General features: G+C 38.3%; 2 long non-coding RNA genes across 2 annotated transcripts; both read right to left on the bottom strand.

Moving 5' to 3' along the window:
- Nucleotides 1-504: 504 nt before the first annotated feature.
- On the bottom strand, nt 505-2,408 carry LOC121982668. The gene is made up of 4 exons (XR_006112179.1): nt 2,336-2,408; nt 2,114-2,237; nt 1,817-1,877; nt 505-566 (listed from the first exon to the last, which is right to left on the bottom strand). It is a non-coding gene; the product is annotated as an uncharacterized LOC121982668 (long non-coding RNA).
- Nucleotides 2,409-2,528: 120 nt separating this feature from the next.
- Nucleotides 2,529-3,599, bottom strand: LOC121982667. The gene is made up of 5 exons (XR_006112178.1): nt 3,462-3,599; nt 3,191-3,385; nt 2,971-3,120; nt 2,749-2,881; nt 2,529-2,586 (listed from the first exon to the last, which is right to left on the bottom strand). It is a non-coding gene; the product is annotated as an uncharacterized LOC121982667 (long non-coding RNA).
- Nucleotides 3,600-19,252: the final 15,653 nt, after the last annotated feature.

Raw genomic sequence — 19,252 nt, 5'->3', positions numbered from 1 at the left:
ACCAAAGACAACAGTTCTGCAACAGTATAAAACCGTTGTAATTGTCAGTTTTGCAAAAATTTGATCGCAGATATACTTTTAACAACATATACACTGTTGTCTTTCTTCAAAATTTAGTTTAAAACCATTGTCTTAGAATACTTTTCACAACGGTTAAAAATCGTTGTCTTTGTACATTCAGTTGCATGTCTATATATGTACTTTTCACAACGGTTAAAACCATGGCCATTGCACACAAACTGGTACAACGTAACATTTATACATTCACAAAAATAGTTTTCAACATATATACATTCGATTAGTTGTCTTTAATTTATATATACATCTTGTCTCAAACAAAAATCGGTACATGTGTACATTCACTTAAGTTTATAAACAATTATATACAATTACTACAAGCTATCCAAACATGACCACAAGTAGTATCCAATCATGACAACCACAAAAGATGAAACCACAAAATTAAGTTTATAAGACCACAACCATGCAAACCCAACTTGCAAACCCAGCAATTTCTCCCTGGTTCTTTTTCTGCATACCCAGCTTGCAAACCCAGCAATTTCTCCCTGTTATGAAAATAAAATATAGTTAAAGCCATAGAAAAAAAAGAATGGCCAAATAAGCACGAGAAACGTTGCCGCTTCACAATTTCATGAGTAGTGAAGCAAGTGAGCACGAAAAAAGTTTATGAAACTGGTTCATATGGCTGTTCCAACCCTTCAAATTCATTTCTTTTGTTAGTTCAAGGCTAATTGTACAAAGTTGGATAAATAGTATAGTAGATAAGTTAAAGAAATAAAGTAATTGAATTAAATCATCTTGTGCATGAAATAGAGCAAAAGTGTGCAGTGGACAAGGACTGAAACCAGGATTGGCAAAAACGTCTTAGCAAGCAGATGAAGTTGAATCTAACACATACCAAGTACACATGAGCTATACATAATCAAATATGATAACACCACCCAGCTTAAGTCAAGGTGAAGCCTTACACGGAATAAACCAACAATCCCTGTAGCTAGTAACAACAAATAAAGGAGGGCAGAATACATTGGGAAGAAAAAAGCAGTCAGATCAGAGCAACTCTAGGTAAGTCTAGATAGTTTGTGTATCTTGCATATAGTGATTGCTAAATTGGTTTGGTTTGGTTTGCCATAAGTAAGTCGAAACAACTATGTGAATGAACTTGGTCATTGTGATTCTCAACAAAGTGTAAGTTATTTTCATCCAACTTTAACCCATTCCGGCCATTCATCATGTCCAACAAATTGCAAATTCCAAATATTTTCAATTTTGTTTGATTGAGAAACCATTTTCATTCCCAAAGAAAACAAGAATCTCAATACTATTAATTAAATTGGTCTTGCTCCTGCATTTTCCCCATGTATTATCATGTTCATAAATCAGGTAACTGCTCAAAATATTTATCTAGCTCACCTCCTTTACGTGTAAATCCTAATCTGCAGAAAACTGTCCATTAAGAAAGGAAACAATTCATGATGCTCAAAGTTAATCAGTTCATCATAATCTGACAAGTGTGTTAGTCCTACAGAAATGTGTTTACCAGCAAATGATATATATGTTTGAACATCTCAAAATCTTAAGATGTTGAAAAATATTTCATGCATTCCAGTATAAGAATAATGGAATATAGCCTAGAATGAGCATTTCATAAGATGTAATAATCATAAGAAGGGAAAGACAAGCATAGCTGAAAATGGATTCCAAAGAAGCAAGAAGTGGCTTCTTACTAAAGATAATGAACTTATATAAACTTTAGCTAAAACAAGGTAATGAACTTACATAAACTTGAACGCACCTATTCATAAATATGATCTTGTATACATTCTGCCAACTCCGATCGCACCAATAGAATTGGCCTGTCGGCATTGAATGGAATAATGAAAGTTTGCAAATACATTTAAATATCACCAACAAATGTTTGCAATAGCGACATACAAGCTAAATGGCTACCAGTCAAAAGTGTATATATTAGTTTTCAATGTCAAATCTTATAGTTAGTCAATTTGACATAAACATCTTCAATTAATAGACTTAACTGCAATCAAAGACTTGCACATGATTAATTGAAATGAAGTGTCTTAATACTATTTACCTTCCCACTGAACTTCTTTTCCAGTTCTCTAACCAGCCTAACATGAATCTTTTTGTAGGCTTTTCGCAGCCTGTATGGAATGTGAATAACAACAGCTTTCCTATTGCCAGGCATATCGATTTGCCTATACCAAAACCATAAAACTTAAATAAAATAAGCATTATCTATAAATTCACAAAACAAAATTTGGAAACGCCAACATGATTGACATAACAAACTAACACTGCTGAATTAATGTAAAGATCCTTCAAGTCACTCTTCAACTCCTGGTTCGCATTCTCCAGATCAAAGAATGCCTGCTATGAATATGAACAGTTCAATTGGGATCTCAACCAAAATATCAGAACAATGCGATATGAAAGATGAAGGCAACTAGCCTGAGCCACAGTGTCTTCCAACTCAGTCGGCTCTGCACCCTTATCCTTTAGGATCTTCTTGCTCGTGGTAAACATTTTTCCTAATACTTACTAGGTCTGCAAAAGAATGAAATCTGAGATAATTTGAAACTTTATTATTCTCAACCCAATTACATTTAAACATTGGAACTTGAAACTTTTGATAATGGAATATAGCCTAGATGAATTGATAGTTTCCTCAAAATAGATAAACCAAAGAACACTTCCAGCAAGACTTACCTTTGTTCAAAGACAAGCCCATTTGTGTTGGTCGAAGGCTTTGATAGTAGCCCCTCCAGCATTCTAAGCCTTTCCAATGGGTGCCCGATGCCCAAAGCTCGGGGAAAAGAAGGACCGTGCTACCGAAGTATACCTGAAGCAGAACAAGTTGCAACGAAAATAATATTAACAATAATATAGTACTTGAGAAAATTGTACAGAAATAAAAGGAAACAGAAGTACTTGGTAGATGGAGACTCCCTAAGAACAATATCAAGGGCTTGAATGACTTCTTGAGGTGCCTCAATCTGTCGACCAGCTAAAAACTCCTTCAGGTTGTGTATGCTTGTGTTTCCAACAAGCTTAATAATCACTCTAAAATCCTTGGCCTTCCTGAAGAAGAGGAAAACCACACGATTTTAACAGATACGGTCAGCATAAAGCTTCAGTTGAGAAACAGTACCTTCCATCATTTTCAGGCAGTGAAACCGTGAACTCCTTTGACTCAAAAGGAAAAGTACCAGCCATATACAGGCTCTTCCTTCCATCATAAGCTGGCATTCTCCTTCCCAAAGGCTTTATCCTTATGCACCTTGACAAGCTCAGAGATGATTTTTCTATTGGTAGCTCTGGACACTGATTCGGGCACTATACTCACCTACAAGTTCAGAACAAGGTATTCTCCATCAAATGGGAAGAACGATGCATAACAAAAGAGAAACATAGAAACTTACATCATAGTGGAAAAGAGTATTGTCGGCAATCTCGACAAGGAAATGGTTAGCCCTAACTAAGCACGACCTTCCGACGGTGCCGAAATCCAGCCGAGCCGGATGCCTCAAACCCTTGCTAGAGGCCGGAGGCGCCGCCGGTTGAGGAGTCTGCTCCTTCGTGGGCTCGGCGATCGTGAGATGTCGGAGTTCTTCGCCGATAGAAGAGGACGAAGGCGAATCTGCTGCTGTGGCCGGTGGCGAAGGACGATACGATGCGGACGGAGTCATCGACGATTCCTGAGAGTGAGGAGCCGGAGCATACCCACCCCTTCCTCCGCCACCACGCGATCTGCCGTCATCAACAGGACCCCGACCACCCCATCCACCACCACGGCGACCACCTCCATATGCTCCTCGTTCGCCGGACATTGCGAGAGACAGGCTCATATGGGAGAAGGAATAGCAACAAACCAAAAGATGGTGGTGAGAGTCTACGAGAGAGGTTTAGCCAGAGAGGAGTTTTGAGGAGAGGGGTTCGTGCAAAGGGGTGGAAGGCAAAAACGTGTGAGGAGTGGAGAAGATTATGTGAGAAGATCGGGAAGAGGAGATTGTGTGAGGAGAGGGAACGTGAAGAGATCGCGGGATGAGGAGAGGAGAAAGACACAGTTGCCTAGGGTTCCCGAAGACTAAGGGAGGGAAAACACGCGCCAAAATATATTTCGGAGAGGGGAAGACATTAAACCAGGGCAATGGAACAAAAGAATTAGGTTTACAATGGTTTAAAAACCGTTGTAAAATGTGTAATCCTCTAAAAAATGCGCTTAAAAACAACGGTTTTAGGAAATCGTTGTAAAATGTGTTGTTGATTATAAAACAATTCACTCAACGACAACGGTTTTTACAAAAACCATTGTCTTTTGTTTTTCTTTAGAGCTAAAAGACAACGGTTTTGTCAAAAACCGTTGTCTTTTGTCAAATTAACAACAGTTCCCTCAAAAACCGTTGTCTTTTAACAAATTTGTTGTAGTGTGCATGTACGAATGTGTCAAGATATCATGGAAATATGCATGTGTGAAATGATGACATGACATATGATAGGGCAAGAAACACATGGCAATTTAGTAAAAAAAATACCTAGATTATCTATCTAAGTGTCTCTAACTAAATGCTAAATTTAGAAATAAAGCCAAAATTGTCCTTATCTCCTTAAGAAATTGTCAAAAATCCAATTTGGTATTTCTTTAACCTCTAACCTAATTGTGCCAATTTAATTAGGTCTAAATCTTCAAATTTTAACATATTTTATTCTTCCAAAGAGTAAATATTAATCCTTTATTTTAAAAGGGTAGCAATACCTTGAAAATGCCCTAAAGTGCCAACTTCACCAATGTTGGATTAACCATCCTTTCAATTAAAGTTGACATTCTCTAAACCCATCTAGGGTGTAGAGAATACACTCTTACGAACTCAAAATCTATTGGTTCTCCTTGGGTGCTCTAGGTACTCATTAGGGATAATTTCCCTTAATACCTTCTTAATGACCTTTCTAGGCTTCTTAGAAACCTTAGTCACACTAGATTCCTCACAGTCAACTCTAGGGATAACTTCTCTTGTGACATTCCGTAGGATCGAGATGCGCTAGAGGGGAGGGTGAATAGTGCTTGTGGCTTTTTCACGCTTTTCGGAAAGCACAGAATAACGAAGTGGACGATAGAAATAGAGTAGAAGCAAAATGACACAAGCGCTAACACTTTTCTTTTACTTGGTTCGGAGCCGGTGGCGGCTCCTACTCCAAGCCCGCACGTGAGAGTGCTTTTAATGAGCAATACACTAATCAATCCATAAATTACAAGTACAATAATTAAAGTATAATTGAAAGTATACCGACAACTAAGAGCAAGGAATTTTGGGCTTCCGATTGTTGGATTGCGTTACGATTTCGTCGGATCATCTTTTGAGCAGCGCACAGTAGAAAGAATACGAAGATCAAGTGTTGTAAAGGCTCTACTTGAACCTGCCTTAAATAGGTTGCTGAAGGTGCCTTCAGCCTCCATGGAAGGCACCTCTAGCTTGATTCTTATCCTCACAACTTCGATTGTCGATAACATCCGCGTTCTACAAATTTTATCTCTCCGAACGTGCCTTCAAGCTCCATGGAAGGCACCTTGAACACTGTTCATCGAAGGCGCCTTCAAGCTCCATGGACGGCGCCTTGAACACTGTTCATCGGAGGCGTCTTCAAGCTCCATGGAAGGCGCCTTGAACACCACTTCCTGCAAGGAATATTAGTCCAAATATAAAATATACCCTGTAAAATAGAGTTAGCACAATAAAATATAAAATAATAAATTATTTTGATAGTCTTCGGACTGTCCAGTTTTGAATTTGAGTTTTGCTGAAACTCTAGTCGAATTGACGCCTACTATTCCCTCTTCGAAGAGCGCGTCCTCACCTACTCCTCTTAGGAGAGTTTACCTATTGCTAGACCGGTCCTCCAGATTGACTGGATTTTTACTCAGCGTTCGAGTCTTCAAGACTTTTCTGTTGGATGTTTGATTCCCGACCTGTCCAGTCTTCCACCTGGTTCGCGACCACCAGGATTTTCATCTAGAGTCCTCGACTCTAGGGTTTCGCCCAAAGTGCTCAACCCGCCAAGACTTTTCGCTTAGGGTTACCGCCCTCTAGGGTTTTCCACCTGCCTAGAATCACTAGGACTTTTGTCTAAGTACACTAGGACTTTCCTGCACACTTGGTTCAACACTTATTGGATCACAAGATAACTTAATTTTGAACCCTTTGCCATTATCAAAACACAGGTTCGATCGTCTGATGCTACCTGCACCAACAAATTCTTGGTGACTTTCTTAGGCTTCTTAGAAGCCTTAGTCACACTAGTCTTTTCAAGGTTACTTCTAGGGATAACTTCCCTTGTTACCTTAACTTGACTCCCAACCTTAGGGTTAGTTTCATAATTATATGAAACTCTATGGTATAAGGTCATATTCTCTTTAACTTATGGTTTGTAACCCAAACTTCTCTTGCCATTGAATGTCTCTTGCATATCTATCCCTAGATTATGCTCATTTGATCCCTTAACGACATTTTCCATTCTTTTAAGGGTCATTTCCAATTTATCAAGCCTTAACCTCAAACTTAATTTTCTATCCTTAAATCCTTAAATTTGGATTTTTCTTGATTTCCTTGAGCATTTTTAATTTTAGGCATATATTTAAAATCTTTAGAGTTCTTGTCTAAATTGTTATCTATCTTCCTAACCTTAGATAAGGTAGTCCTAGCATGAAATGATGTATAATTGACTCTGGGTTTTTCATGCTTTCTATTTTTATGATAAATAATATTAAAATGATAGAATTTAGATCTAGTATGCTCTTTATCATTATTTAAAGAAATACTATTAACTAATGGTACCTTAATTTTGTTCTTGGAGGCTCTCACTTGACTTGAGTTTCTAATTCTCTTCTTGGTCAGATCTCTTCCCCTTGGACATTGGTTTTAGTAATATCCCTTTTGACTGTAAGAAAAGCATACAAAGTGCTCCTTGCCCTAGTATCATATCCAAATCCATCTTAAAGTTGAGCTCTCTTGATGATAATCTTTGACTTGTTGACTTTAGGGCTTCAACTTCTTCTTCTAGCTCGTTGCCATTTTTAGGGATGAGTCTGATGAAGAGTGACCTTACTCTGATATCACTTATTGGGACCAAGGAGAGTTAGAGGGGGGGGGGGGGGGGGGAATAGTTCACTCGCTTCAATAAGATGATTTGCAACGGAATACTTGAAGTGAAGAACCATCCAATGCTAACATAAGAATTTACTTAGTATCCACCTCCTTAAGGTGACTATTCCAAGGATCCACATAGTGCACACTTATATACTATGAAAAACACACATTCTCAAAAATAATCTGGAGCCAGAGAAGCCTCGTATAAGATCACAACACAAAATACACTAGGAAGAGCAAGAGCAAATACAATGAAATCTTACACAAGATTACAACAATGAAAACTTAGCTTGCTCTATTCTTGTTACTTGAATCTACCTCTTGAAGGTGGAAAATGTAGACATACTTGTCTCCCCAAATATCAAGAACTAGCATTTAGTGTTGTTGTCGAAAATTCTTATTCTAGGGTTACATCAGGTGCCTTAATCACTTAAGCTTCTCCTTAAGCGATTATCACATCAGTAACCTTCTTAGAACTTATAGAATGGCTATATTTCCTGTTGGATCGAGACCGCGCTAGAGGGGGGTGAATAGCACTTGTGGCTAATTCGTTCGATTTAAAACTAACGGAGTAATACAGTGGAAATAATAAAATAACAATCACATAGAAGAACACCAAGATTTACTTGGTTCAGAGCCTGTGGTGACTCCTACTCCAAGGCCCACATTCGTTGAACGTTTACTTTGGGCAACAACTATAATCTCATAAAATGATTACAATTTTAAGCATAATGAAAAAGCAGTAATTATACCAATGACAGAGAAAATAGTAATTTGAAAGCTCAGGGTCGTCAGCGTCAAGGTGTAGCTTTGTCGGAACATATCCAGCCGAGTGGACTGTGTATATAACTGCGTGGTTGTGTATATTCTAGTCGTGTGGGTTGTTGATTATTGTTTTTTAGTAGCCTTATGACAATGTATATATGCTTCATATTGTCACAGTTATAGGGGAGATGTTATCCTTTTGCCGGGCAGGAACTCCTTTGAGGTATGACAATTTATTGGTATCAAAGCCACAGGTTTACAAAGCGTATTCCTTATATTTTGGATTTCATGTTTTAGTTTTCTCGATGTGACTTTTTGATGTTTTAGGACCAGGCTGCAACAGGACGTCTCCAAGCTATAGGAGGTATGTTTGTATTACTATTATCATACATTTTGTTGGTATATGCATAGTTGTCTTTGATAGTTATGATATATGTTGGTACTCTTCTGTTAGTACTTGTCTAGTGGTTTGTATTATGTATTACATGTGTGGGTCAGCTACTGTTCTGGTCTACCTAACCTTGTTGGAGATCAGAGATTATAGTCTCAAGGGATTCCTTGTACCATACCACCTGTATTACTAGTTTTTGTTACTAGTAGTTGGTTGAGAGTTAGAGTCACATATCAGTCTCTTCTATTATTAGTTGTGTAGTGGATAGTATTTGCATACTCATGTTGACTCAGTTAATAGAGTACTGATATTACCTTAGTTGGTTTGGTCAATAGAGGACTGATTTACTTTTGTTGGTTCGATCAGTAGGGGACCAATTTACTCTATTTCATAGAGATTCTGACCCTTGGGTTACCTGTATTTGGTTAAATAACCTGGAAGATACGTTTGAGTACATGACTTGTTCAGACGTAGAAAGGATTGAATTGGATGTATACCATTGTTGACTCGACCAGTCTATAGAGAATTGGTGTATCGTATTCCATGGGGATTTTGACCATGGACAGTCTGTACCTGGTGGGATAATTTAAAAGGTACATTTGGATAGATGCCCTCCACTAATATTGAAGAGTGTAGAGCTTCCTTCTTAACACTTATGAGATACAACCGTTGTTAGGGAGTATAACTTGGAGAGTACATTCGGATATATCATTTATACTGGTGCGGGAAAGTTGAAGTTAGCTGCTTATCCTTTACGTGACCATGCACCACATGTTGAAAGAAGCAAAAGATGATTTTTGGAGGTCAAGACATCTCTTGATGATTATTTTGAGGTGTTTTGAGAGAGAGTACTTTTCTACCTCCTTTGGTACCATGATGGTTTATAAGGCGATGGTCAGTCGACTCGTCTAATGTTGTTCTATGAGGGATCCTGACTCATGGACCGATTGTGGATATCCTCGATGGTACCTAGGGATTTATGATTTGCATTGATGCGAGAAGGTGGTGTTAGCTTATTAACATCTAGGAAGTTCCACCATCACTGAGTGGAAATATTAGATGATTTACGGGGAGCAAAGCATCAATTGATAGTTATTTCAACTAGTTATTTAGTGATAATGTTCCTCTACCCTTGTATGCATTGCTCGTCACTAGAGGTTACTGTACCTCAGGTGGAGCCATTGTAGTATAATGGGTTATAAGACAATGGTTAGTTGACTCAACTAGCATTGTCTTCATCAAGTAGCTCAAGACCTTCACATGACCATTTATTCAAGATCTTGAAGTCTTGACCTTTGGTCGACATTTATTAGAAGATATTATTGGACATGATTATGAAAGTTGTGGAGATATCCGCTTGATGGACAGACTCACAGTTTGGAGGTTGTTGACCCTTTGAACTTTAGATTGTCATTCCTTTACTATGGATATGTGAGTATCAGAAAGGATGAGATTTGATATACTCTTTGCACATTTTTGAATAAAATTGGTAGAGCTTTCATACTCATATCTCAGGGATTGACCGTATCTCTACCATTTGGAAAATTGATGATTATCAATCAAGAAGTTAAGGGATATCCTTTGGACTTCTGTAGTCATACGCTTTTGAATGGATGATGATATATTTTTATATCTTGATAGTACACCATGATGTGAATTGGTTACTAGGGAGTTATCATATTTGTTTATTGTTGTGGAGGATTAGAGATTGATGGATATTGTGAAATTAGATGTGGTGACATGTTATTTTATGATGATCTATCAGTGGATATTTGACTTAGTGATCTATCACTTGGTATTTGATATTGATAGTGATATGGGGAGTAGCATGTATGTGATATTTATGAATTTGGTAATTTGTAGTTGATGATCAGATTATAAACTCATTGCCAGTGATCTTATGAGAGAGTGTATTTGTTGTACGACCATTATAAGTCCTTCGTATTGCCATTTAGGTTTACCAGTGCCCTAGATGTTTTCATGGGCTCGATGAATCTAGTATTCCTAAGGAATTTGGATCAGATTAGTATTGTCTTCATTGACAATATTTGATTTATGCTTGATCCGAGGTGGATCACGAACAACAACTTCGTATAGTTTTGGAGATGTTTTGACGAGAACATCTCTGTGTGAAGTTCTGTAAATGCGCATGTTGGGCTATCTTCTGTGGGATTTCTAGGGACACATTGTCTCTAGTAGGTACTTATCAATAGATCCACAAAAGATAGAGATTGTTACCAGTTGGGAGTAGCCAAGTTTGTGCAAGAGACTTGCAGCTTTCTTGGTTTAGCTGGATATTGCCACAGACTTGGGTAAGGGTTTCTCCGCCATTATTATACCATTGACTAGACTGGACTATCTAGGAAGGATGTAGGACTTTCTTGGACAGATACTTACAAGACCAGTTTCATGGTTAAAATGAAGACTAATAACCGCACCTGTCTTGGTTTACCTTCTAGTATGGACAGATTTGTATTCTACACAGATGTATCGTATCAGGGGTTAGGTGCAGTTCTGTAGTAGCACGGTCGAGTAGTTTATATGCTTCTCTACAGTTGTAAAATCATGAGAAGAATTATCCGACTCATGATTTTGGAGTTAGTAGCTATCATTTTCATGCTGAAAATATAGTGAAATCATTTATACGGGATTCATTATTATCGTGGGTGTGTTCCTGAGTCACATCCTGCCCAGGAGGAATTATTGCAGGAAGCACACAAATATGGATTTGTGATACATTTGGATGGTACCCGAATGTACAAGGATTCGAAGTGTTCCTATTAGTAGAATGATTTGAAGAAAGACATCACGAATTTTGTAGCTCGATGTCTAGTATGTCAGCAAGTGGAGGCTGAACACTAGAGACTAGCAGGGGTGTTTCCGTGGATTCAAATACTAGGGTGGAAATGAGAGCATGTTATGATGGACTTTGTTGTGGGATTACCCAGGGAACAGAGAGGATATGATACGATGTGAGTAATCGAAGTTTGGTTGACTAAGTTGCTCTCATTCTATCGATCAGTAGGACGGGTTCTTTGGATAGATTAGCAGGATTATACTATAGAGTGATTACTAGACCTCATGGTATATCTCTGAGTATCATATCAGATAGAGATCCGCGATTCACATCATGGTTCTGGTAGAGATTACAACAGGCTATGAGTATGAAACTCTGCTATAGTACAACTTTCCAACATCAAACAGATGGACAGTCTGAGAGCACTATACAGATGTTGGAGGATCTGCTAAGAGTGTGATATATGGATTTCGGAGATAGTTGTGAAAACCATTTATGTTTATTGGATTTTACCCACAGTTGGGTAGATAGCAGTGTGAGAGTGGTGGAAGCAGGGTGGGCTCGTAACCCACAGAGTCATCCCTTACGGTTGGAGATTTGTTCATGATACTGGGATGGAGTAGTCAATAAGGGTGTTGCTTAATTGTTACCCTTAGATGAGGATCCTTGAGTTGAGCAAGAAATTTAGAGACCAAATTTTTGTTATTGGGGGAGAATGTAAAATACGACATATGAATAATAATTAAATAATAAGGTTATTTGAGAAATAATCTTATTGGATTTTTCAAGATTTTCTAGAAAATTTTCAGGTTTTAAATAAAGGTCGTATGACACATTTTAAGGGGATTGATCTATTGGATAAGAAGAAAGCATGTTCGGAATACTCATTTAATTGGGAGTTGATTATTTTAATTAACCTAAGATTGGGATTAATTAACCTAAGTATTTAATATAAATACTTAAGTTTTCATTTCCTCTTCTCATTTCCTTTTTCTGTTTCCCGGTCCTCTTCTCACTCGACGTCGATCTTTCACCTCTTCCTCTCTGTGTCGTCGTTGACCTCCATGGTCTGATGCCAATTGCCAGCCCTCATGAGCCGCGTGACGTAGGTGCCCTATGTTGCCGCCCCTCTTTAATCTTCTCGGTCGACCTCTCCTCACTAGACTATGGTCTCGACCGTGCGCCGGCTGCCCACAAGGCCTCGTTTTGTGCCCGCTCCCTAGCCGCAACCGCTCACTATTGCGAGCTGTGGTATTTGGAGGGTACAATAGTTAAGGGGCTTGAGATCTGAGTAGTCAGGGACACTGATGTTTTGTAGCTAAATAGCTACTTAGGGGACTGTCCGCCTTGCCCGCTCTATAGTGGTATCTGGAGGATAGTACGGCTGTCACAAACCCAAGCCTCTCGACCATACAGGGGTCATGGTGTCTGGAGAGGTTGCGGGGGTGACCATGTGACATACATGCACATTTGCATATGATGCGCGGTGCATCTGTGGAGATATATTTGCATACATGTCTAGTAGATACTAGCTACATGTGATTGTAATATGTTGTACTTGTTTGAGCGATGATTGTTGCACATGGTTGTCATGTTGCATGCATGCCATTTATTATACATGTATATGTTGTCGGTTATATTGCTTAGGTGGTACGAGCAGGTTTGTTGATGATCTCTGGTGAGTTTACTGTTTAGTACACCATGTGTATTCGACCGGTTCGGGTATGTGCATTTATTATGTCGTTTATGATCTTGACCTTATATGTTAGTGCCAAATTGGATAGGTTCATTTACTATGACATTATGATCATGATATTATGTGTTGGATCCAGATTGAGTATGTACATTAATTATTTCAGTTTACGATCATGTTCTTATTTCTCTGATGAGATTGTATACTTTGATCTCCATATTTTTATATAGACCATGCATTATCTTATCTATTACTCGCTGAGTGACCCGCACTCACCATCGCATTTGTATATTGTCTTTTTCCTCAGGTAGTAGGTAGATGATTGTGGAGTCGCTCAGAGTATCATGTCTACCGGTCCCACGTCACATTAGAAGGCAGTCGTTACTTCGCTCTTGTATTCTTATACATTTTTTTTTACAGTATTGGCATTGTATTGGTATTTAGCCATGTGATTATTTTATCGTTTTAGTATTTTATTGTGTTTAATCCGTGCTAGCACGCATCTTCTATTCCTTTTATTATGTTTAAGCCGTGCTAGCATGCATCTTCTGTTGCTGCCCAACCTGCTGATGTTCCTCCACATGAATATACTTCTCAACCCATCATAGAAATTCATCATAAGAAACAGGAGGTTTCTTCACTAAAGATCTAAAGAATTCCCTTTCTTTTAGGCTTTACGAGAAGACACTGATAAATATCTTTGGCGTAGCCGATGATACCTCCAGAGACAACTTGGTGAACCTCTGGATGTATGCCCTCATAGACTTAGGCAAATGCTGCTTCATATTAAACAGACTAAAGAATGCGTATTAATACTTCTTGCAACTGACCAAATGACGAGAGAAAGTAGTACACAACTCTTCAAAAGATCCCAGCGAATGCGAGGGAAGAGTATTAAACCATTGTTATGTTGGGTCAATGTGTGTGGTCATAAAAACTCGGTATTTGATGGTGTCAGAATATTGATGCAGTAAGATCATATTTTCACGGCATAGATGTTCTTCATGATGTAGATCAATTATATTCTCCCACTTGTGGAAAGCAAAAGTGCGTAGGTAATTCTTTAATTAGGATGTCTTTTGTGTATGGAGTGGGCTTTCTCCGTGTCTTCATCAAGATTATTCAGATTTGGTCGAGGAAGCAAGGTATTGACTAGAGCATTAGGCCTCCCCTTATCCATCACCCTAGGGGATGATACTTGAGCTTCAATGGCAATGGGGTGGTTTATAAGATCATTTTGTTGTTGTAATGCAGCTTCCACTATTTCTCTGATCAGTTGCACCAACTCATTGCGATTGATCGGGGCCTCCCTATTTTTTGGACCAACAGTAGGGGCGAAGCCTCTGTTCAGCTGGCAGTACGACGTGTGAGTGTTATATTGTCAACATTGTAGCTCTATATTTCTTAAAGACGACACCAATTATGATATGACATAAATCCACAAGCTCTAGCTAAGTACTCCTGGGATGATGACGACGGTATGCTCCTTCCTTTCATCATATCACAATAAAAGAGGTTTCCTTGCCCCAAGTCAATACAAAGTTAGAGGGGATCTATCTAATCCCGACGAGGGTCCTTCGATACTTGGTCAGATAGTGATGTAGAGAATATATTACGAAATGTATTAAAAAAAATGAGCCCTCTCCTCTCTAAATAATTTCCCTTCTTTTATAGCTCTTTCTAGTGTAATGACAATCTTTTTTTCATTTAGGGTGCGTTTGGTTCAAGTTATCAAGTATAACTTTGGTTATATGATTATTTGGTAATCACATAACTAAGGTTATGAGGAATAAAATATAATCCTTATCTTGTTTGGTTCAACCTAAGTAATGGCATAATCTAATTTAATATTTACTATATTACCCCTGCTACAATTATATGATTATTTTTTAAATTAAATTAAATTATTATAATAGTATTAATTAATAAATTGATAATATATATAATAAATAAATAAAATTGATTTATAATTTTAAAATTTAAAATAAATTTATATATATTTTAAATATGATTAGATATGTCATTAACTAATTATATATACTTTAAATTTATATATATTGAAATAAGATATGTGATTAAATTTTTTAATAGGCTTGCCTTTCTACTGTTCTTCTCCCTCATGCCCAATTTTTCCACGCCGACATCTTCTTCTCCCATCTTCTTCTCCCAGGCAGCCACGCCACGCCACGCCGACATCTTCTTCTCCCATCTTCTTCTCCCAAGCAGCCACGCCACGTCGACATCTTCTTCTCCCAGGCAGTCACGCCGACATCTTCTTCTCCCAGGCAGCCACGCCGACATTTTCACATCTTCTTTCTCCTAGGCAGCAATGCCGACATCTTCTTTCTCCCTCATACCTTTCTACTGTCTTCTTTCCACGCCAACATCTTCACATCGCTCGCGACGGCTGTTGGGTAGAAGTCGAAGGGTAAGAAGATCTCGTGGAGGAGATCGAAGGGGAGAAGGCGGAAGAAGATCTCGTCCCTTGTAATTTACTCTTGCTCATCTCCTCGTCCGATGCTGTATTGCTCTGTGCCAGCGGGGGAAAGGTCGAACTGGTGGCGGAGCGAGGTAGCAGGCGGCGCCGGCTGTTGGGGAAGAGGCGGAGGGGCGTTGAGCTCTGAGAGAATGTTGGGGAAGATTCGAAGGGTAATTTTGGAAAAAAATATTGATAATCCAGGAATCGTAGAAAACCTAAGATTTCTAAGGTTTTGTGATTTTTGGTTCTATTCCCTAATTGCTGATGTGGCGGGAATGTTACATCACCAGGAATTATCAATTACTTAAACAAAACAAGACTATTATTGATAACCAACTAAGATTATCAGCTATAATCTCGAATCAAACACGCCCTCTTTATGACATTTGAAGCCTTCTTTCGTAATGGCCCAGACCACCATCATTCCTTTCATTTGGCAATAATTGTCTAAAATCTTCTCCCATCTTATCCTTTCGTTTGATAATAATCATCCTAAATGTACCCCCATCTTATCCTTTCATTTGACAATAATTACCCAAAATCTTTACCCATCTTATCCTTTTGTTTGACAATAATCATTTGAAATCTCCAGCCATAATAACTAGTATTAATACCTACATCAGCCTCTTGAATATTTTTTTAGATCTAGACATGTTTCTTAGTGCCTCGTAAGGCCCCAACATCAAATCCAATCTCCTTACTTACGGACTTAACCTAACTAGATCATCCTGATAATTGTAGATTATTTTGGGAGGCAGAATCTCTTGGATCATTTTTTGTGGTCCAGAGGATATGTCACTCGTATTTACAGTTGGATCACGACTCCATTCACATTTGTGGTCGGATCGCGATCATGATCCGACTGCAAATTTGCGATCCCTTCCTGGGTTCACCGTCCCCACCAGGTTATAATTTTTGTTCGGAGCGAGCGGCCGGAGGCCGCCCAGAGGACACCCTCGCTTGGGCCCCAGTAACCTGACCACTTATCCACCACCGGAGGCCTTCAGACGACCTCCGACCGCTCGCTCTGAACAAAAACTATAACTTGATGGAGACGATGAACCTAGGAAGGGATCACAACCATTTATGACCAGATCACGATCATAATCCGACCGCAAATGCGAGTGACACATCTCTTATACCACAAAAAAGTGATCCAAGAAAATTGTGCTCTTATTTTGGAATATCATTATGACTTCAATCTTGGTTTCCGAACCCTCAAGATTGCAAAAAGCGGTTCTAAGGCATTCTTCGTCTTTTTCCCTACCACCTTCTGGCTTCAACCTCGAAATCTGAGTACTCTTTGAGTCGATTCCTCTTCCCGATCATTAAGGCTGCGTTTGGTAGCCTGTAATCTACCTTGTAATGTAATCCAGATTACATTACAAAGTCGATTATTTTGTTTGGTTTGATTTAAAAGTTGTAATGTAATGTAATTTGGATTACAAAAGGTAGTGAAGATTTGTAATCTGGATTACAAAGCAAATGCTATGTAATCCGATTACATTACGAGGTCATTGTTTCACCAAAGTTTAAATGCCGAATATACCCCTAGTCTGTTGTCGACCGCCGCCGTCATCGGCCGGCCGTCGCCGGCCGGCCGCCGTCGTCAGCCGGCCGCCGCCGGTCGCTAGCCCCCGCCGTCGTCGACCGACCGCGGCCGTCGATCGCCGACCATTGGTTGCCGATGGCTACCGCAAACTCTGACAGAGGTGTAGCGACCGCCGATAGAGGTCACATGATATTTTTATCATTTCATAATAATATGAATTACATTTCTTATAAAAAATAATGGACACCAAACAAAAAAATGTAATCACCTTTGTAATCAAAGATTACATACATGACATTAACAAACGTAGTAATGTAATCAAGATTACATTACATTACATTACATTACAAATTTGATTACATTACAAGATAGATTATATTACACCAAACCAAATGTAGCCTAAGTGTCTTTGAGCTCCTTCCTCGAGCACTCTTGGGCTTTGAGCATTCGACGTTCCATGTTAGAAGTCGGGTGCCATTCGTTCGGGTTCGGACGCCACCCTTTTAGGCTTAGCAATGTTGGACTTTGTAGTAGCATCGTCCACTCGGGCTTGTTACCTCGATATCAGATGATTGGGATTTGTGTTGATCAAATTAAGGGATGTACCACATAGACTATGTTGTCTGAGTTAAGGGTCTTCCTCTTGGATCCTTACCTCCACGTCCCTTGATATTCTTGATTTATCATGGAGTTTTACAACTGACTCTTTCTAGATTGATATGGTCGAGCGTGCATCGCCATGGAAAGGATCATCATCTTCACTACCAACTATAAGGAATCAAGGATCGACTGGACTCAATGTTGCTTCGGACGAGACAGACCACATGGGCTATTGCACGTATTACGGCTTTCGAATCCTGGCTTCAAACAAGCCTAACTTAAGGCATAGTCGATAATGGACTATGTGTAGAGCCCAATTTTATTGGGGCCTATAAAAGTGAGGTCCATTATTTTTTATATTTTATATTTATTTTTATTCAATTTTTTAAAAAAGAAAATTTCAATTTAGGACCATAATTTTTAATATTTTAAATTTATTTTAAAGAAAATGTTCAATTTAATATTAAATTATTTTCATATCATTTATTGTATTTTGTATAATTAATATTTTAAATTATATGTTGTAAGATTTAATCAATTCTTTTCTTTTCAATATCTCTAAAAACTATAACTATTGATGATCTCATAATTTTTTTCTCTTTCATAAATATTCCGTGCTTTTTTTCTTTCTTAGCACCGATTATACCTTTCTCCTTCCTTGTCAATATACTCTCAGACGATATCCTTATCAGCTCTGTTTTTTTTTTCCTTACTATAAATTAGAGATTTCTTTTGTTATACAAGACATAGTATAATGCTAGTCCTTTTCGAATATCATTTTTTCCTTTTTTTTTTTAATTTTCGGAGTCTTTAATTACACTAGTGACTTTGATTGTGTTGTTCATAAGTGTTTTTTTTTTTTTAATGTTTTTGGTAATGTCAATTTGTCTCCGCCGACTACTATAATATTTGATTCTTCAATCAATTTAGCATATTAAAAAGTCAGAAAATTAATTTTTATATAAAAATCTATTTTTCAAAATTAATATTTTATTTTTAAAAAAATAAATTTACTGTTGTCGGTCCTATGTCTAAAAAAAAATGAGAAAAATATTTTAAAATTTTTAAAAATATGTTAAAGGACAATTTTTTTTTTTTATTTTCCTAGGGGACTCTAGCAATCTTTAGATGGCCCAGGCTTCGAACTACCACTCTGCCGACCACCACCAACTCTTCGCCGAGATCGAAGCACTGGCGGTGAGGATCTCCCCCGCGGCCCGGCAGAAGTTGCGGGACAGCTCATGAGGAGCGAAAAAGCTGGTGTAGCTTTCCAAGGACTCGTGAAGCTAAGCTGATATTGCTACTAAAGAAGAAGAGTAGCAATGCCGGACGAAAGAAAATTTTTGGATTTTATGATATTAGAAGAGGCTAGATCCTCTGGTCATGTAAAATTGGATCAGGATGGATCATTTATAATTACGGTCAAATTGTAATCATGATTTAACCCTATTTAATTTTGATTCATCATTGAGTTCATCACCTTCTAGATGATAGTTTAGATCGGAGTAGATGGTCGGAGGTTGTCCCTTACTTGGTGTCCGGCAACGTGACTACTTACCTACTGCCGACGATTTTTGACCATTCATCCTGACTCAAACTATAACTTAAAATTTGGAGAGAATAATAAATCATCAAAAAATCATAACTAAATAATCAGATTATATCCATGATTGACTATAATTAAAAACGATTCATCCATGGTTCAGAAGATCTGATCTCCTGAGGAGAGGAATGGACGAATAGCGAAGATAATTGTGGAATTTGAAGGATTTAAAAAACGCGGAGTCAGAAATG

This window comes from Zingiber officinale, chromosome 5A (genome assembly GCF_018446385.1).
Source record: "Zingiber officinale cultivar Zhangliang chromosome 5A, Zo_v1.1, whole genome shotgun sequence".
Classification (NCBI taxonomy): Eukaryota; Viridiplantae; Streptophyta; class Magnoliopsida; order Zingiberales; family Zingiberaceae; genus Zingiber; species Zingiber officinale.
The sequence above is the reverse complement of the archived record's forward strand: the minus strand, read 5'-3'. Positions and strand labels throughout refer to the sequence as shown.